Source organism: Notothenia rossii (assembly GCF_949606895.1).
Source record: "Notothenia rossii genome assembly, chromosome: 3".
Taxonomy (NCBI): Eukaryota; Metazoa; Chordata; class Actinopteri; order Perciformes; family Nototheniidae; genus Notothenia; species Notothenia rossii.
The window spans coordinates 73757845-73778096 of record NC_136901.1 but is presented as its reverse complement, the minus strand read 5'-3'; the positions used below and the strand labels follow the sequence as shown (position 1 = coordinate 73778096).

Genomic DNA, 20252 nt, shown 5'->3' with positions numbered 1-20252 from the left:
CTAACGCTCTGTAGGGACAGACAGATGTGTGTAGGGGTAAAAGAAAAAAGAAGCATTTATTAAATGTATGCCTAAACATTATCAGACTAAAAACTTGTCTAAAAAACATGGCCGCCTGTTGAATCTGGGATGAGCTCACAGTAAAGCTTGAGGAAAACATTTGCAACAACCGAGCCAATGTTAAAGAACTGCTCCCAACCCAAGGACAGACAGTGTACCTGCACTTTGCTCTAAAAACTGCAAAAGTGACACATTTTCAGTGCTTGATATATATACAGTGTATATGCGTTGGAGAGAGTGTCGGCCGCTGGATGGATCAGGCCTCATGGCGGCGTCTCTGCATTGTTAGTCGTGGTCTTTTTCTTCACTGGCTTCTTCACTGTCTTGGTTTGAGTCTGAGAGACAGAGGAGGAACAGGTCAAATTAACACAGTTGATTTAACAACTACAAAAGGAAAGGAAAGAGACACAACTATTCAATATAAAAATGGATAGCAGCTCAAACGGTTCAACCTAAGTTGGGTGACACAAAGGGTTTTAGACATCACAAAGACTCTTGTCTGGTCTGAAAATAACCCTGACTGAAGTGAATGGGAAACAGAGCAACCATTTGTTGGACAAAAGTGTAATGTAACCCCTTTCCACTTGAGAATATATACTTTTATCAAAACACCTGCATTGGAAATTAAGAACATAAGGTTTGAGAGAAAAGCACATGCAGACACGCCCGCCCCTCCCTACATGCAGATCACGCTGGTTAAAACAGATTACAAAACTAAATGAAACAGCCAAGTGAATTCAGAGTGTGACGTTTAATACTCCTCTTACTTTCGTTTCCTCAAAAGCATGATGCAACTATGGGTGCCGTTCGAATTTACTTGAAAAAACATACTGGCCAAGGTGAAAACCAGTTTGGTCTTGAATTTAGTACACATCAATTAAAAGCCAAGTCCTCTGGTCTTTCTTAGGCTGTTCAACAATCATGGGCTGTAATATTAAAAAGCTGCCTAACTGTGGGTATTTGATATTTATAGTATATTTTAACATCATTTGGGGATTTTTCCCAAAGTTTCCTTCTATCAGTCCTTTCCACTTCCTTTGCATTAACAAGCTCAATATATACACACCCAGTTTATTATGATGTATCTGTTCAAACTGGTTCACTGAACGTGTTTATATTATTTGTTGATTAAGTGTATTGGTATTTGGGGTGAGATATTCCAGGTGGCAGTTGGTCACTAATGTATTCCCCCAATAATCACATCTAATCAAATCCAACATTGACAAGCACAACAACAGGAAAGAGATGATTGGCTCACAGTTGTTGTGGCAACATCTGATTTATTTGTTAAAAGAAGCAAACCTCATTTAGTCAGCTGCTTGATTTGGAAGTTGGAAAAGAAAAGGGATAGGGATTGAAAATAATTAGTGATCGTGAAGATAGTCTATTTTGATTCGCATCTTTAGACTCAAATGCTTTTACATTATTGGTTTTCATTCATAAATATAACATTACTGATTAGGGTAACACATTTTGAATATAATTGACTTGGACTTGGTTGTGAAAACAGTCAGTGGTGAAAAGTACCTAAGTACATTAATGCAAATACTGTACTTAAGTACAATTGTGAAGTACTTGAGTATTTCCATTTTTAGCTACTTTGTACAATTCAGAGGTAAATCTTGTACTTTTACTCCACTACATTTATTTAATACCTTTAGTTACTTGACAGATTTGGATAAATAATGTGAAATATAATCAACACTTAAATCAGACCTGGAGTAAATCCAGCTCTCCTGCAGCATACAAAGTCATTAAAACTAGCTGCACCTTTACCAGCGTTGATAAGGGTTATTATAATAAAAACTTATCATTTATTACTCTGAAAAGGTCCAATCTGCATATTAAGTACTTTTAATTTGGGTACTTTAAGTATATTTTGATGCTAACACTTTTGTACTTTTACTTGAGTAATATTTTGACTGCAGGACTTTTATTTGTAGCAGAGTATTCCTACACTCTGGTTCTTCTACTTTTAATTAATAACACAATCTTGGTACTTCTTCCAGCTCTGAAAACAGTCCTTATATTTTCTGAAATATTGGGATTTTTTTTGTAATTTTCTTTTTTAAGTTGTATCAGTTACTGACAGGAAGTTAACATACTAAGTGGGTGCTTTGAAAGAGAAATAAAGTTACATAAATAAATAAATTAAATTGATGTCTATTGTCTGCTTTGCCTTTGACCCTTGGGATGCATTTTACACACCTTTTGAAGAGAAACGAAAGTGAAACCTATAAGAAACGTCAGGCTCCCACACCACATACGTAAGCAAACTGGGCATGGCGACCAAAGATTGGCCACAACGATTGGCTAAGGGAGGGTTTATAAGCAGCCACTGTAAACAGTTTCTTTGGAAAAAAAATGAAAAGTAATTCTTACAAAACCGAATCGGTAACAGAAATTAGAAGAGAAGTAGTAAAAGGAAAATCTAAAATAGTTCCAAAGCAGGGGCTGGCAGAAGGTGATATTAAAATAAACACTAACTTAAATCAAATCGAACAGTTTGATGTAAATGTTTCTGTTGGACAAGACAACCGCCAGTCCCTGCTTTGGCTGGTCTCAGACCCAAATCTGGTGAGTCGGAACATTTTCAATACATTTTCTGCTTATCTACATGTATTGTGTTTTGTTTGTATACTCTCCGTGTTACTTTGAAAAACTGGCCTATAAAGTTCTGTTATGATAAGCATAAAACTAATACAATGTAAAAAACCATTACTAGCCATTACCTTTACTTTTACATTTTTTACCACCTAACTGTTCCGTCTCTTTGTTTCTCCAGAGGGGTTCAGACCTTCTCACCATGCCGGTATGGTTACTCTACATTATTTTATATATATATGTATTGATATTACTGTACATCTGTTTAGCACATTTATTTTACTTTACTTAATTTTATGTCTTAAATTCAAATTTCTAATAACTTTGTCTACTCTTATACATATTTGTTTGAGCACTGATGAAGAGCTTGAGAACTATTTCATTGCCATCAAATGCTTTTCCTGTAACTGCTAATCAAACTTTACAGAAACATTTTAATAGAAGATAATTTCCGTTTTCGTTTTCCATGTCATGTGACCCTTTGATACAAAAATGAAAACAGCATTGTATTAATATACTGGACAAGTGAGACACATCTCTTTTTATTTGATTTCATTCCAGAAACAAACAAAAAAAGTTGTAACTTTTACTGAACATTTTCAATTTGAACAGTATTGCTCAGCTTTACTTGTTGACATACAGGGCTCAAACAAAAGCACAGTGTTGTGCGAGACTGTTGCGCCTGCATACGGTAGGTTGGTCTTTGTTTAACTGAAACTAAAATGCAGGATGGAAAAAGAAGCTTTAGAAAATGAAGCACTACCTCAAATGTGCATGCAGCAATACCACAGGCAAAGCATTCAGCCGTTCCTAACAGACGTGTTTTCCACTAATGACAATAAAGACTTTAACATCAGAAGATGGTAACATTTTGTTTTCTCCACTCAGACGGACAGAAGCAGACAACAAGATCCACAAGTGCCTGAGAGTGAAGAAATGTCTTCATCCCCTCCCACCGAGCCAGAACCCTCCTCATTCCAAAGGTATCGTCTAAGAAATAAAATGCTGTATTAACTGAAACTAGTTAAGTAGTAGTTACTAGGTATTGGGTCCCATGGAACTGAGTCAAGTAAATGTAAAAATACAGCTTTCAGTGGGTCGAATGAGTCGATCATAGCCAACTTTAATATTTATTTTTCTCTAACATTGATCAGTCTGCATTCAAGTTACAGAAAGAGACTTAACACGTCACCACAACTTGATATTTAACAGCTTGTTTTTATTTATCTTTGTCTAAACCTTCTGCCGATCTCGATGCAAAATATAAAGATGCATAAGTAAACTTATGCAACCGATCATTTCGTTTTTTTCTCCTCACTGTGTTATTGTACTGAACCCCAGTATATAGCATTATATATATATATATAGTTTGTTTCTATTCACAACAAGAAGAGATCTTCAATCCAACACATCGCCCTTTAGCACACTTAACTAAGTTAAATCAGCTATTGACAATCTGTTAGCTTTTGACAATATGCTTTATGAATTCAGTACACGGTGCATTTTTGTGCTAAAAGTTAAATAACAATCTTAAGCATATTGTTTTGTCCTGTGAATAAAGTAAAACCTTTATATTTATTTTGTAGGGAAGAAGACCAGCATCAGGAAGATCGTCCCCTTGCCATTGATTATAATTCAAAGATATCAACAACAGCAAATATCAGTCAAAGTCCAATTCAACTATATAGTATATATATAGAATTACTAAATGTGTTGGCTAAAAGTCATATACCAAATGACAGCCTCTTTAACTTCAGCATTTTAAATAGGATTTTGTTTACACTAGAATATATTCAGCATTACATGGATAATATTGAGCAACAAACAAATGTTCCTGACAAAAAGCTTTTTACAAAGATACAACCTGGTATTGATGCAGCGTGTAGACCCATGCCATATTTCCTAAAACACCGTCCAAAGGATCCCCATAAACAACGTGCAATTGCTGGTGTTGTACTTAGAAACGGTAAAATAATGAAGTCTAAACCTGTTTATCCAGTTCATCGTAACAATACAGCCTCCTTCACCAAATTTACCAAACACAGTGAGGAAATCTTATTTAAAGAAATTAATACATTATTGCAGGAATATGGAGCCAAAGTTCTAAACATTTGTATATATACCTATTATAGTCCATGTTTAAAGAGAGGAAAGGAATATTGTAACTGTATGACTCAACTTTATCAGAATGCCTATCAATGGTACAGGAAATTTGGCATTGTGACTATACTGTACTTCTCAGAGCCTTGGGGACTAAGTGGACCACATATCTTTAAAGATTTAAAGTATTCTGAAATCTCAAGTACCAGCAGTGCTCTTTATCCATATGATGACCAGGAAATCCGCTTTACACTGTGCACAAAAGAATTAAAAACAAGCAATGTATTCCCTTTTATTAAAGAAGTTGAAGATGTACTCAAAAAGCAACTAAGGGAAGACCTTTTGTCTGCTCACAAACATCTTCGCGGGTTGAGAGATAATTCTGAAGGATTTCTGAAAAGTCAGCATTTGATGCATGGATTGAAATACATTGACTCACTCCAATTTCCTGAAAAGGTCCATAAAGGAATCATTGACGCTTTGAAAAAGAATTGGATTGAATTGGTTAACGATTGTTCAAAGTCTCCCATTATAAAAAAATTGACATCACTCTACAACAATGCAATAGTCAAACCCTTTTTGGGTGACAGCGGCTTCTTCCAGATATACCAGGTCCTGCCGGGCGCTGAGGTGGAGGAGTGAGATTATGTTGAATTGAATGATACTTCATTTTGGTCAGAATGTATGTGACACAACATTTAATTTTATTGTCATTACTATATTTTGATATATTTATATATATGTAAAAAATATATATATTTGAATTTGACAAAACATTGACCTTAACCTTTTGATAGTTATTTTTAATTGTAATTAGTGCTCTAATTATTTTTGAACTCAAGTGTTTGTCTGGATGTTTGTTGTCTGCATCTGTCCTGAGCTCTTAAATAAAATAAAGAATAAAAACTCACATTGAAACTGTGTTGGCTTTGTTCCCTCATTAGCAACTAAATGTCCCTGCCTGTTCAACTGGTGTGTGGACATGAACGAGACACGTAAGTAGGCGAGGACAAAGAAATGGACAAAGAGACAGAGGGTGGATGGAGTAAAGGCAGGAAGGACATAATCCACATTTGACTATACCCCGAAATCATCAACTGGATCTCCTACCAAAATGAGTTAAATAACATAATGCAGAATTTGACAGGACAAAGTAGTTTGAACTATACTTGTTCCTTTATGTTACCTAACAATATAGAAGAAGGGGAAAGGGAACAGCCATTCAGTCGTTGTGCGTCTTTGTCACAGGAATATCTCTCTGCCTCTGATACGCCTGCACAGGTGTGGGATTTCTGAGAAGTTTAGAGGTGTTTTCATTTTTAGTATAAAGTTGTTGTTTTTTTTTGTGTGATATTTGTTTACATATTATACTATGATATTGTTTTCTGACAAACTATACTCTAATTGTTTTATCTCATGCTCTTCTATGAGTTTTTGTATAAACACTAAACTTTGACTTTTTTTTACCTAATATACTATGTCTTTTTTCACATGCTCTATTTTCAAATATTTTACTATGAATTTTTTCAACATGATATACTTTTAAGGATATTTTTGACCTACTCTACAATTATTTTGTACATGTTTGACTAAAAACATGTGTCTTACTTATATATACTATGATGTTTTAAAATATATATTATACAATTTGCTATTATTGCACGTCGCTTTGGATAAAAGCGTCAGCTAAATAGAAAGTCATGCTATGACCTTTTCTCAGATATCTTATGAAACACGACAGTAACGTTTTCTATGATATCTTTCCACATACTATACTTAGACTTTCCTTTTTCCAACATACTATAATAGTATAGTATGTTGAAAAATGTGATGTATGATCATAGTATAGTATGATTTTTTATTAAGTTCACAGCATACTATACTATGATATTCTATGACATTGTACTACATACATAAAAAATGTGCGCAAAAACACACTTTGAATTATTTTATGATATTTTTCCACAGTATATATGGCTTTGACTTTTTTCGTCGAACCGGCTTGATTTTCAAGATATTTTTCGACACATTTTTTTTCAGATACTACTCAGATATTTATTTTGGATACATTTCAAAATAAAATACCATAGTTGTATATTTTTGCAAAAGACTATATTTTGACTTTTTTTCAACACAATATGCTATGACTTGTTTTCTCATATTTTTCGACACACTAAACCATTTTTTACGACAAACCCATTTGAATTTGGTTAAAGATACTATATTATATACCCTTTTATGGTATTTTATAGTTTTAGAAAAAATACTACACAATGATTTTTTTATACTTTTGAGTTACTATCCTGTGTTTTTTGAAGTAAAGATACCTGTACTATGACTATGCCTTTTTTCAGAACCAAGTCATCCTCCAGCTGCTTTCACTTCAGCGCAACAACAGCGCAAAATCAGAGCATAACAAAAGTCGTATTTATTTGATTGTTTAATTCAGTTTTTTAAATAAAACAAGATATATGGAGGTTGCTCCTTCCTCCAGGTACACAGGGATTGTTTTCAACAGCACAAAAGATAGTGACCCTCTGATTTGATTTCCTTTATTAGTAGTTTCATTACTGATACATGACCTTGTCAGATACCATTGTCTCAGCACACATTGTAATTATTTTTCACATGGAGCTTTAAGAATTGGCACAAACCATATACAAATAAAAATACCTGTTTACAGGATTGATTTAAAACAGAGGAAATAAATTAACACATTTCTGCAAATGGCATGGACACAAGATCAAAACAAAGTGTTGAATCCTGATAAGAAATCATGTCTTTTGTATGTTGTAAACATGTGTTGGTCCTAAATACTTAAGAACCGGTCTGAGTAGAGTACTTCGCACGATATGTGCAAACATCAGTTTATACTCAGTCTGTTATTTCCTACTTTGTGAGGAAGAGAAGTTAAAACTAACAAGAAAATACAAAACAACATGTTAAATATACAAAAATTAAATACAAAAATCAAGACGTCTAACACCAGAAGTCCACACTGGAGTTCCAGCTTCTTCAGGTTTCAAAACATAAGATTGGTCAAGAGTAAGAATTAAAAAAAGCTCACAAATTATTAAAACATTAAATGTGTTTAAGCCCAGAGAATGAGTAAGGCAGGCAAGCTTATACTGTTTATACAGTGAAGATTACTATTTACATTGTGTTCACATTTTATCTATTAACTCTGCCAGCAGTCGAGGTGGGGTTTGTCTCCCCCTAGGGGTTCAAACTAGTGTTACTCCGCAGACAGCAGTGCTGAGTGCAGAAGTAGTCTCATGCTTTTAAATCTCTCATTAGAGCTCTTGGAAGAAACCACCATAAAGGCAGTGGCTGGCCACCAGAAGAGCCCACCACAGAACACAAGTCCAGTATGTTGAGAAACACCTGGAGCCTGGTCTGACACTTCCTCCACATCTGGAACAACAGCACGGGGATCAGAAACAAATTCCTCTGTCTCCTGATGTTGATTTTGGTTCAATTATTTCCATATTGCTTCGCTTAATCCTGGTTATGATATACATATTACAACGAGGCAGAGTGTCACCACGCAGCTGGGGGAAAGGAGGGGAAAAGTGCAGAGCTACTCTGTAACTTTCTTGAACACAAACAATACACACACCTCTACTGTGATGAAAGCAGATGTTGCTCACATGACTATGTATTGAACGGGGTTTATAGCTTTATCCTAAGAGGCCTGGCTATGAACAACCAAACATACTTTTTACCAACATTTTATGACCAAAAGAACAGAAGTGTGTTAAATAACAGGGTGGAGTCTATATACAGGTTAACTAAGCCGACACTAAACAAACCACTCCATCAGCAGTACTGTACGAGATGAAAGTCACATTAAAGCAGTGAGGAAGCAAGTTGCTGAGAGCGAGACGTTAAAACCTCTTAAGCCCCAAGCCTGTTTTTCAGGTTTCAGGCTCGAAAATGACATTCCCAGAACAAATGACCATATCTTCCCTTCTAAAAGGGTTAAATTAATCATCTTTTTTCTCAAAGTAATGATAAACCTGTGAGTTGGATGTAGAAAAGTCAGAATAAATATAGATGTTTTTTATTTTAAAGAAAATTCAGATTGAACATGGTAAAAAACTGTAAATTATAGTGTCCGTCCAAAAAATATTTTGTACTTTTAGTGAAAACCAGTGGCGGCTGGAGGAAAATATTTTCGGTGGGGCTGTGGAAATTAGTGATGGGCCTTTCGAATCCCGGGGAATTTCGTGTCCCCGAATTTCGGGGACACGAATCTTTTGATTCAGTTCACTTTAAAGATTCGTTCACTGATTCGTTCACTGATTCGTTCACCGGTTCGCGAACGACTTCTGGTGATTTGCACGTTCGCGAACGATTCGTCATTGTACTTAATTCGTTCAGTGAGTCTTCACTACTGCCGAAGTCCGTACAAGAAGTTTGCTGGCGTAAAATGTATGATATTAAAACACATTTTACACCTCACCTTGTTGCCCCATGAATTATGCTCTGGGAATAGGCTACATATTATTTAAGAAATATAATTGGCCATTGTTAAATCTCATAAATGTGTGCCTGACTATACGATGTATTACAGCAGGTTAGCACGTTATACTTTCAAACTCATGCACGTACTATGTGGCCTAACTTAAATCCCAAAGCATTAAACTCCATTTGGCCGAGTTCAAAGTGAATAAAAAAATATATCCTCTACATCGGTGACGATGACGATTTATTCATATTCTATGTACCCATCTATGTTTGTTTACCTTTAGCTAGCGGCTAAGCTAGTGGGACGCTACGGAGCCCAGCTATCCGCCCTCTGAAGTTTTTAGGGCCGACAGGAGTAGGAGAATGTCCCGCTAACGCTGTGTGTGTGTGTTTCACATTAGCGGGACGGTATGGAGCTCAGCTATCCGCTCTCTGAAGCTTTTAGGGCCGACAGGGGGAGGAGAATACAACGCTGTGTGTATTCATCGCTAAGCTAGCGGCTAAGCTAGCTGGACGCTACGGTTCAGGTATCCGTCCTCTGAAGCTTTTAGGGCCGACAGGGGGAGGAGAATGTCCCGCTCAGGGCTCGACATTATAATTGGCCCGCTGGCCCGGAAGCACTATTTAGACACCCCGGGCCAGCATAATGTACTTTCGGCGTGCTCTTGTCAGCTGGTAGACGGAGATTGGAGTGAACGTTGACGTGAGTGCGAGATTGAGAGCAGCTGGTGGAATGGCGTTTTTGAGTCCTGGAGAGGAGGATATGGAAAGTGCATCTGAAGGAGAAGGAGGATGGAATGAAGTAAGGAAAAAGACTCCAAGAAAGAAGATAGACAAGTCAAGTGACAGTCTTAGTGAATCTGGTTCGCAGAATGAATTGAAGAAAGTAAAGAAAAGAATGAAGGATTGAGAATGAAGAGTGGAAAGTGATTGTGGAGTTTGGTGAGCAATCCGCAGCTAAGTTACATCCAGCTGGCCCTGACTAAAGCAAATCACAAAGAAATTGGATCGATAAAACAAGCAAGATTTCTGAGCAAAGGACGGATGTTAGTTGAATTGATAAATGCAAAACAACAGGAAAAGTTACTGAAAATGAAGACCCCGAATGAAGTTCGAATTAAATGCCATGTTCCTGGAACAAATCGGAAAATACTTGGAGTTATCAGTAGAGTTCCCATAGAAATCGGCACAGAAGAACTCAAGAAGGAAATTAAAGGGGGAAAAGTGACTGTAGTTAAGCGTCTTCCTACTAGGTATGACCACCATTTGCCTCACGCAGTGCAAAACATCTCCTTTGCATAGAGTTGATCAGGTTGTTGATTGTGGCCTGTGGAATGTTGGTCCACTCCTCTTCAATGGCTGTGCGAAGTTGCTGGATATTGGCAGGAACTGGAACACGCTGTCGTATACGCCGATCCAGAGCACCCCAAACATGCTCAATGGGGGACATTTTAGGGTTAGGGTTAGGGTTAGGGTTTAACCCTAGGGTTTTCGGACCCGCCCAGACCCCCCCAATAAAGCAAAACTGCACGTTTCAGAGTGGTCTTTTATTGAGGCCAGCCTAAGGCACACCTGTGCAATAATCATGCTGTCTAATCAGCATCTTGATATGCCACACCTGTGAGGTGGGATGGATTATCTCGGCAAAGGAGAAGTGCTCACTATCTCCGGCGCTGGGAGAGACTACGCAGGTCATTTCCTCATATTCCAAAAAATTGAGGAAAAATTCATTATAGCGGTAGTGAATCACTCGGTGCTGTATGATCAGTCTCTGTTCATCTACCGCAGGGCTGGGGAACCTCCGGTCCCCGGGCCCTATACGGCCCGCGAGACCATTTGGTACGGCCCTCGAGGTAATTTATAAACACACGCAAAAAATAAAAGAATTTAAGAAATCTAGACTGCAAAAAAATTAAACAAGCGAGTGCCTGTTTTTCCTGGCCAAGGTCAGGGTCATTGAACACAACACGAGCCTAACGTGTCATCACGTGGTATATGTTTCGTCTGACAGGGGTGCAGTTCTGAAGGAGAGCATCAGAACGTCGCTTCGGCACTTCTAAAAATTGCAGTACCCATAAGGGGCCGTACACATGCCGCAGTTTTTTCGTGGCTGTGTCTTTAGTTGAAAGCCCAGTGGCGATCTGTTCATCTGTCATACTGATCATACAGTCAATAACTTTGTTGTTATTAGCATCTGGTTAGCTAGCTATGCTAACGAATATAAGAAGCTTTTTCTCCAACCAGTGAGGTAAAAGCACATCTTTATATGATCATTATAGTTATAAAAAAACAAGAGAATAAAGTAAACAGGTATAAAATACCATATGACAGTAAATAAAAGTTGTTATTAATAAACAAGAATACAGTTTGAAAGGAGTGATTTGTAAAATATCCATAAAGAAAAAGAAATCTGCTTACAGTTCTGTTTCATATGGATGTTAAGAGATCTATCCATAGATCTCCTAATGTTGCTCTCAAAGTTCACCAGATTGATGCTTTTAACTAAAAAAAAATCTTCCCGGGAGGTGAGGACCCCCCTAGAGGAGGTTAGGTCCCCCCCCCCCCCCACTTAAATCACTTCCATATGGATAGGAAACTAAATACATTTGCACACATCTTGTGTCCATATACTTTCTGTTTTGGTGGTCATGCCACACCGTGCACGTGAATGCATTCACGAGTCATGGTAAGATATCTGGATTAAGAGGTTGCTTTTTCTTTGCACAGCATGAAAGAAAGGCGAAATGAATGGGCTGTGATTTTGGTATTTTTAAGCAGAGGTCAATAATTTGTACGGCCCTCGGAGGATGTTGAAAAAATTGAAATGGCCCTTGAGAGGAAAAAGGTTCCCCACCCCTGATCTACCGGGATACAAACCGGAGGAGCCAGGCATGGAGGGAGGTGGCAGAGACAGTGGGTGAAACTGGTAGGTTTTCGCCTGTTTGGGGACGCCAAGCGTCAACGCACGCCGCTGTGTGGACGGGCTGTAAGAGAGAGAGAAGGGGGTGGCTTGTGCATGTGTGTTTGTGGATGGTAGAGCGAAGGCCGTCCACACAGCGGCGTGCGTTGACGCTTGGCGTATCTGAAGCTTGGGGATTTTTTGCGAGCAACGCGACCAACAACCAATCACATGAATCTCCCGCCCCCGACATACAAAGCAATAGCAATGTTAAAACAAAGTAAACTGGATATAAAATCCCCAAACGCTGTGTGGACGGGCCGTCGTGACACAGCGTCGTTCCAACGGAACGTGTGTATGTTTCTGGAAGTGAAACGAGGAAGCAGAAAAACAGAGGTCTGTGATGTATTTTGTGAAACAGAAGAGAAATGAAGCTTAGCGCAAGTTCAATTAGGAAGACCAATATTCCCTGGTGCTGCACGTAATTTCAATACCTTCCCCTCTCCCAATAAGTGATCAGGGGCGTTACTCCCCAGCTAGCCAATCATCGCACCCGCTAACCCCTTTAAATCTGCTCTTCCCTCTCTGTCAGTTGTCATTTCAGGTGTCAACGCACAATTGGTAGTACCTCGATACTCCTCTCTCGTAAACACTCAGAAAAGACAAAAAAAAAAACTCAGATGTCTAATACAGAATGTTCAGATAACGAAGCTTTTCCGAAGGATTTCGATCCCGGTTCCGACGTACCTCCAGAAGTACATTCCAACTCCTCAAGCCACCGGCGCACGAGCTCCCGTCTGGTTTCCCGTGGCGGATCTCGAACAGCAGAGGCTGACTTCCTCATCTCCCATAGCTGCAGCCGGGCATTTCTGCAGCCCCAGATCTCCCTCTCTCCCAGCTTCGGGAACTCTCGGACCAAGTCTCCGGTGCGGTCTCCCAGCCCAGGCCAGCAGCTCCAGCCAACTCTCCAGCTAACTCTCCAGCTAACTCTCCCGAGAGACCAGGGTGAGGACGCGGGCGTAGCCGCGGGGGGAAAAGGACAAGGAAGCAGAGTTCTCCACGAGCTCGCTTGTCAAAAAGACCCACCCTCCCCCAGGCTCAACCGAGCGCCGCCCAGCTCGGGAGCCCTGGTAACCTGCCCCTCACGGATGATAGCTTAGCTAATACCCTGAAAAAACTGGCAAGCTCCATACTGTCAGTCGACGCTCTCCTTCAGGCCATGGATAAAGGCCCCGCTGGAGCTTCAACCTCTTCCGCGAACCAGGCCGGGGGTTTTGCTCCGGTGCCGCCAGGGTTTTTGCCGGGTCAGGGCCCTTTTCATCCACAGTTGGTAGTTCCCTCTCATTCCCTGGCTTCCGCACTCCCAGCGCCTCCTTCAGGTAGGCCTTACATTCCCCAAGCCGCTTACATTTCGTCACGGCTGAGAGCGAAAATCCTTGAAGGGAAAGACATTAATCTTGCCTTCCCCGGAGTGCGACAAGTCCATCGCCACGGGAGGAAGCTTCACTGCCGTGTTTAGGTCCGCAGATCCCCGACTCCTTAAAAATCTCAACATAGGGCAATTCCTGGTTGCTTTCGGCATCTTCCGCGATGTCCTATGGTCCGTTTACCCCGAAAGAAGAACTGAGTTAGACGCTTATCTGGGCATTATCGGCGATCTCCATCTCAAATACGGGAAATCCACGTTCTACTGCTATCACAGCGCTTCATCTAGCTCACTGCAACATTCGCCTGGACTGGTCCATGCTGGACACCGAGCTGCTTGTGATGGCTACCGGCGGGCAACAAGTCGCCTCATGCATTAGTTGGGGGACGCAGGGCCACACCTCCCCCTTCTGCCCATCAGTGCCTCTCTCCGGTTCCAGAGATTTCCCCACGCCGTATCTCGGGAATAATAGACAAGATCGTCAGGTGCAGAACAGGCAAAATGAGAGGATTTGTTATGGCTTTAACGAAAACGTCTGCGTTTATCCTTATTGTACATTTCTCCACATTTGCAGTTTCTGCAGGGAGGCTCATCCGAAGTCAGTCTGCCCCAGGCGCCGCCGAGTCACCTTCCCGCCACAAAAACCACGTGGTGGAAAAATCTTCTGAAACATCACCCTTCTACTCCCATTAACATCCCACACTTAGCCGGTGCGCTCTCTACTCACCCAGATTCAGTGTTCGTAGATTATCTCCTGTCAGGGCTCTCCCAAGGCTTTAGGGTCGGGGTTCTCTCTCCCCCCTCTGTGACTTTCGTTGCAAAAAACCTGCAATCAGCCACTGAAGAACCCATCATAGTCTCCCAGCTCATTGAGAAAGAACTTCACAAAGGATACTTAATAGGTCCTTTTCACTCATCCCCGTTCTCTGTGTTCCGGACAAGTCCAATAGGAGTAGCCACACGTAAATACTCCGAGAAGAAAAAGCTGATTTTCGATCTGTCCGCACCCCGCTCCGGCCCGTTCTGCAGCATTAACAGCCTCATCCCTTCAGAGCCATTCTCCCTTCACCATGCCTTGGTTGATAACGCAATCAAACTAATTAAGCTTGCAGGGCAAAGAGCCTGGCTCTCCAAAGCAGACATTACCGATGCGTTCAAAATCATTCCCATCCATCCGTCTCAGTGGAATATGTTCGGTACCAGGTGGGAATCTAAATTCTACTTCGCCGTCCGCCTAACCTTCGGGTGCAGAAGTAGCCCCTGCATTTTTAATTCTTTTTCCGAAGCCCTTTGCTGGATCCTGCTGAACAGCGTCAGAATTCCATCTGTTCTTCAATTACTGGACGATTTCCTCCTCGTAGATCCCCCTAGGGACAACTCAGGAGCCTCGGCAAAACTTAAACTCTGCCTTCAGGAGCTAGGCGTCCCCTTATCCGCAGAGAAAACCCTAGGACCCGACACACGCCTGGAGTTTTTAGGCATTACACTCGATTCCATAGAGATGAAAGCGTCTCTTCCCACCGACAAACTGCAGCGCATACGTGACATTACTAAGTCATATTGCGAGCAACAAATCATCACCAAACAACAGCTGCTCTCTCTTCTCGGGCACCCTAACTTCGCCATGGGCGTCATTCCCCAGGGGCGCTCATTCAAGGCTGCCGCTCAGACCTACGATTCTGGTCTCTCCTGCTCGCTCACTGGAACGGCATCACCTTATTTTATGACGACCTCGTGTATTCCTCCGACTCAATGAGGTTCTTCACGGACGCCGCCCCATCCGTGGGTTTTGGGGGTTTCTTTCAGGGAGAGTGGTTCGCAGGTCCATGGCCTGCCGCATTCCCCAATCATGGCTCGTCCTCTGCCCTGCACAAGATCTACCCTATCGCTGTTGCCTGTTACGTGTGGGGCCACCTCTGGCTGCGGAAACGCATCTCGGTGCTCTGCGACAACCAATCAGTGGTCGGAATAATTAATAAAGCTCGCTCCCCGTGCAATGACATTATGCCGTTCATGAGAAGCATCAAGTCCTCCATTACACATAACTTCCTCATCTCAGCTCGTCACGTCCCCGGCCGACTCAACACAGCGGCTGATTCCCTCTCTCGCTTTCATTTCCAGACCTTCCGGAATCTCTGCCCAGAAGCCAGCTTGCAACCCGTCGGGATCCCTCCCCTGCATCTCCTCTCTCTCTCTTAAACGAGAGCCCATTAGCCAGGCACCTAGAGTTCGCCAGATTTTTTATGAGGAAGGGCTTAGCCGCTTCCACCCTTAAAACGTACGACTCCGCATGGAGAATATTCGCTTTCTTTTGTTTTTCCGTAGGCATCTCACTTAAACCCGTCCTTATATCCACCGTGTGTGCCTTCATGTGCTACTGCGCCACTGATCGCCACCTCAAACCCCAATACATCAGAGGCCTCTTAGCAGGAGTTCAATTTAATGTTCGTTGTTTCGATCCCAGCTTTCCCAGCCTATTTACTAACAAATCAGTTAAACTCATTCTTAAAGGTCTTCTAAAAACGTTTCCCCCCGCTTTAGACCATAGACGACCCATTACACTCTCCACTCTGCGCCTCATGCTCTCCAAACTTAGAGAAGGATTATTTTCTCCCTACGTCGATAGCTACTCGATGCATTATTTCTATTAGCATTCTATGCTTTTCTCAGACCAGGCGAGTTCGCCACAGCTTCCCTAACTTTCGATCCCAATCAAGACGTCTGCTTTAGAGGCTTATCTTTCTACGCTAGCCATTTTAGTCTACAGCTTAAGCACTCCAAATGCGGAGGCGCCTGCTCCGTTACCGCAGCTCACAATGATTCCCCGTTCTGCCCCTATAAATCCATGATCAAATTTCTGCACCTCAGATCTTCCACAAATCCTCTCTCACCACTATTTCTTCTTCCAGAGAATATTCCCTTAACTCAACGCCGGTTCCATTATTATTTAAAGCAAGTTCTCTCTAAATCCGGCTTATCAACCCAATTATTCTCGGGGCATTCATTCAGGATAGGCGCAGCTACCTCTGCTGCCAATCAAGGCGTCTCTTCCTCATCCCTGCAACAACTCGGACGGTGGTCCTCTTCTGCCTTCACATCCTACATTCGCCCGGACATCAGTGCCGTGCTGGCTATCCAAAGTTCCCTCAAACCTTAACGGTATTTATGCATATAACTGGTGGTGGTCTTAGCAAGTCAGCACATTTACGTGTCACAGTGTTCGCGTTTAAACCTTCACATCAGTTTGCGACCTCCGGGTCTGCATCGTGTTTAACCCTGTGTGTACAGGTTGCGGCCAGTGGGTCAGCGTCATGTTTAACCCTGTGTGTACAGGTTGCGGCCAGTGGGTCAGCGTCATGTTTAACCCTGTGTGTACAGGTTGCGGCCAGTGGGTCAGCGTCATGTTTAACCCTGTGTGTACAGGTTGCGGCCAGTGGGTCAGCGTCATGTTTAACCCTGTGTGTACAGGTTGCGGCCAGTGGGTCAGCGTCATGTTCAACCCTGCGTGTGCAGGTTGCGGCCAGTGGGTCAGCGTCTGTTTAACCCCGCTACGCAGTGCGTTAACCATGGTCGGTGTTCACGTACACCCGGCGGTGTTTCCGGCATTTTCATCATGTCCCTGTGCTATCTCTCTTTTCATCCACAGATCTCCGCAATCAGCCCGTAAGGTAAGAAATGCTTCGCATCTCATTACTCCATACTTCACTTATTTTGGGGGTTCATCAGAGCGGGTTTCCCCTCTCGAATGATCATCCTACAAAACCGAGGCCTAATCGCCAAACATCAGTACATTCAATTGTAGTAATCTGTCTATAACTATTTCCATGTGTCCCGGTAATAAACATGTATTTCATACATCACGTCTCTCCTGATTGAAATGAAGCTTAGCGCAAGTTCAATTAGGAAGACCAATATTCCCTGGTGCTGCACGTAATTTCAATACCTTCCCCTCTCCCAATAAGTGATCAGGGGCGTTACTCCCCAGCTAGCCAATCATCGCACCCGCTAATCCCTTTAAATCTGCTCTTCCCTCTCTGTCAGTTGTCATTTCAGGTGTCAACGCACAACCCTCCTCCACCCCTTCGCCTCCGTCTCCTGACACAGGGCCAAGTCTAAACCTTCTCCCCTCAGATCAGACCAAACTACTTATCACCACCACCAGTGTCTAGACCAGTGCTTGAATTGGGCCGGTACTCACCGGTACGCAGTACCGGCACTTCTGATTTTCACCCATGTGGTACTGGCACTTCTTACTGAGTACCGGCAAGGTGCCGGTACTAAGTAAAATGCCGGTACTCAGCCGCCGGCAATATACGTATATATTGTAAACGCAACGCAGCCAGGGACGTCGGAACTATTTTCTGGGGGGGGGTGCGGGATTTTTGCTGGGAGGGTCGGGGGGGAAACTCACACTATCAATGATTAACGAACTCGACACGTAGGCCTAATAGCCTAGGCCTATACATAACAGATATAGGCTACATAAACACACGCAGCATCTTAATTGTTACGAAAATGTATGAAACAAAATGAATTAATGAATTAATCAAGCCTTTATTAAGGAACATACTGTAGCCTAATAGGCGATAACATAGGTCTACAGCATTCAGAAAATCAACAGAATAATACAGCCTTTACGAACATAGGCCTAATGCAGTGGTTCTCAAACTTTTTCTGTCAGGCCCCCCCCTTTGGAGAAAAAAAAAAGTCGGGCCCCCCCAAAACGAATAATCAGGCTCAGTGGCGGCGCCAGAGATTTATTTTGGGGGTGCTGTGGGGTAGCTTGACGTTTCATAGAGGGTGCTCAAACATTTAGGGTTTCCCATTAATGTACCGGTCGCTACAGTGGAATTTTCTACTGCAACAATCCCCACGCAAATACACAACGTACCCGCGACTGTTACAATGAAGGCTCGATATTCAGCTCACGGCATATAGGTGTAAGCAGGGATAAAGTGCTATTTTTATAGGTGATGTGTGGACGTCACATAGGGGGGTCCGGGGGCAAGCTTCCCCGGGAAGATTTATTTTTAAATATTGAAGTTAAAAGCATCAATCTGGTGCACTTTGAGAGCGAAAGGAAGAGATCTGAGGATACATCTCTCAACACCCATATGAAACAGAAATGTAAACAGATTTACTTTTTCTTGATGGATATTTTACAAATCACCCTTTTAAACTTTATTCTTGTTTTACTGTCATATAGTATTTCATACCTGTTTTTCATTTATTCTCTTATTTTTTTATAACTATAGTGATCATATAAACGTGTGCCTCGGAAATAATTATTTACATTAATGGTGACCAAAACATTTGAGACCCACTGAGATAACACTGAGAGAGTCCTTTAGCTCTCAGTCTGACAGGAGAGGACTCTCCTCCACTTTGTTGTTGAAAAAACTCCTTATATCCGTTAGCGTAGCTCGCTAGCACCAGAAGCTAACAACAACGATCTCCAGTACCGGTGCGCGCTCTCTCTCTCACGCGCACACAAAATGGCTCGTTCCACACACACACACAGAGCCGAGCTTTAATGAAACAGAGACCCAGACGTAATAGTACTGTACTGCATCATATTATTTTCGAATCAATAATTTTTCAAATTATGATTTTTATTGTATTTTTTATTTTTATCTTTTTTTTTTTTTTTTTATAACCATTTTTCCTCCTGGTCTCTCGCGCCCCCCCTGGCATGCCTCTGCGCCCACCAGGGGGGGCGCGCCCCCCACTTTGAGAACCACTGCCCTAGGGGGAGACAAACTCCACCTCGACTGCTGGCAGAGTTAATAAATAAGATGTGAACACAATGTAAATAATAATCTTCACTGTATAAACAGTATAAGCTTGCTTGCCTTACTCATTCTCTGGGCTTAAACGCATTTTATGTTTTAATAATTTGTTTGCTTTTTTAAATTCTTACTCTTGACCAATCTTATGTTTTGAAACCTGAAGAAGCTGGAACTGGACTTCTGGTGTTAGACGTCTCGATTTTTGTATTTAATCTTTGTATATTTAACATGTTATTTTGTATTTTCTCGTTAATTTTAACTTCTCTTCCACACAAAGTAGGAAATAACAGACTCAGTATAAACTGATGTTTGCACATATCGTGCTAAGTACTCTACTCAGATCGGTTCTTAAGTATTTAGGACCAACACATGTTTACAACATACAAAAGACATGATTTCTTATCAGGATTCAACCCTTTGTTTTGATCTTGTGTCCATGCCATTTGCAGAAATGTGTTAATTTATTTCCTCTGTTTTAAATCAATCCTGTAAACAGGTATTTTTATTTGTATATGGTTTGTGCCAATTCTTAAAGCTCCATGTGAAAAATAATTACAATGGTTTCTGACAAGGTCATGTATCAGTAATGAAACTACTAATAAAGGAAATCAAATCAGAGGGTCACTATCTTTTGTGCTGTTGAAAACAATCCCTGTGTAGCTGGAGGAAGGAGCAACCTCCATATATCTTGTTTTATTTAAAAAACTAAATTAAACAATCAAATAAATACGACTTTTGTTATGCTCTGATTTTGCGCTGTTGTTGCGCTGAAGTGAAAGCAGCTAGAGGATGACTTGGTTCTGAAAAAAGGCATAGTCATAGTACAGGTATCTTTACTTCAAAAAACACAGTATAGTAACTCAAAAGTATAGAAAATCATTGTGTAGTATTTTCTAAAACTATA

The 20252-nt window shown here is 41.3% G+C and overlaps 2 long non-coding RNA genes across 2 annotated transcripts; both read left to right on the top strand.

Annotated features, from left to right (window-relative positions):
* The first annotated feature begins 2432 nt into the window (after positions 1-2432).
* LOC307033706 lies at positions 2433-5674 on the top strand. The gene is made up of 4 exons (XR_013806624.1): positions 2433-2637; positions 2846-2872; positions 3553-3647; positions 4251-5674. It is a non-coding gene; the product is annotated as an uncharacterized lncRNA (long non-coding RNA).
* Positions 5675-15621: 9947 nt separating this feature from the next.
* LOC307033712 lies at positions 15622-19882 on the top strand. Its single transcript, XR_013806630.1, has 3 exons — positions 15622-16718; positions 17206-17227; positions 17601-19882. It is a non-coding gene; the product is annotated as an uncharacterized lncRNA (long non-coding RNA).
* The last annotated feature ends 370 nt before the right edge of the window (positions 19883-20252 follow it).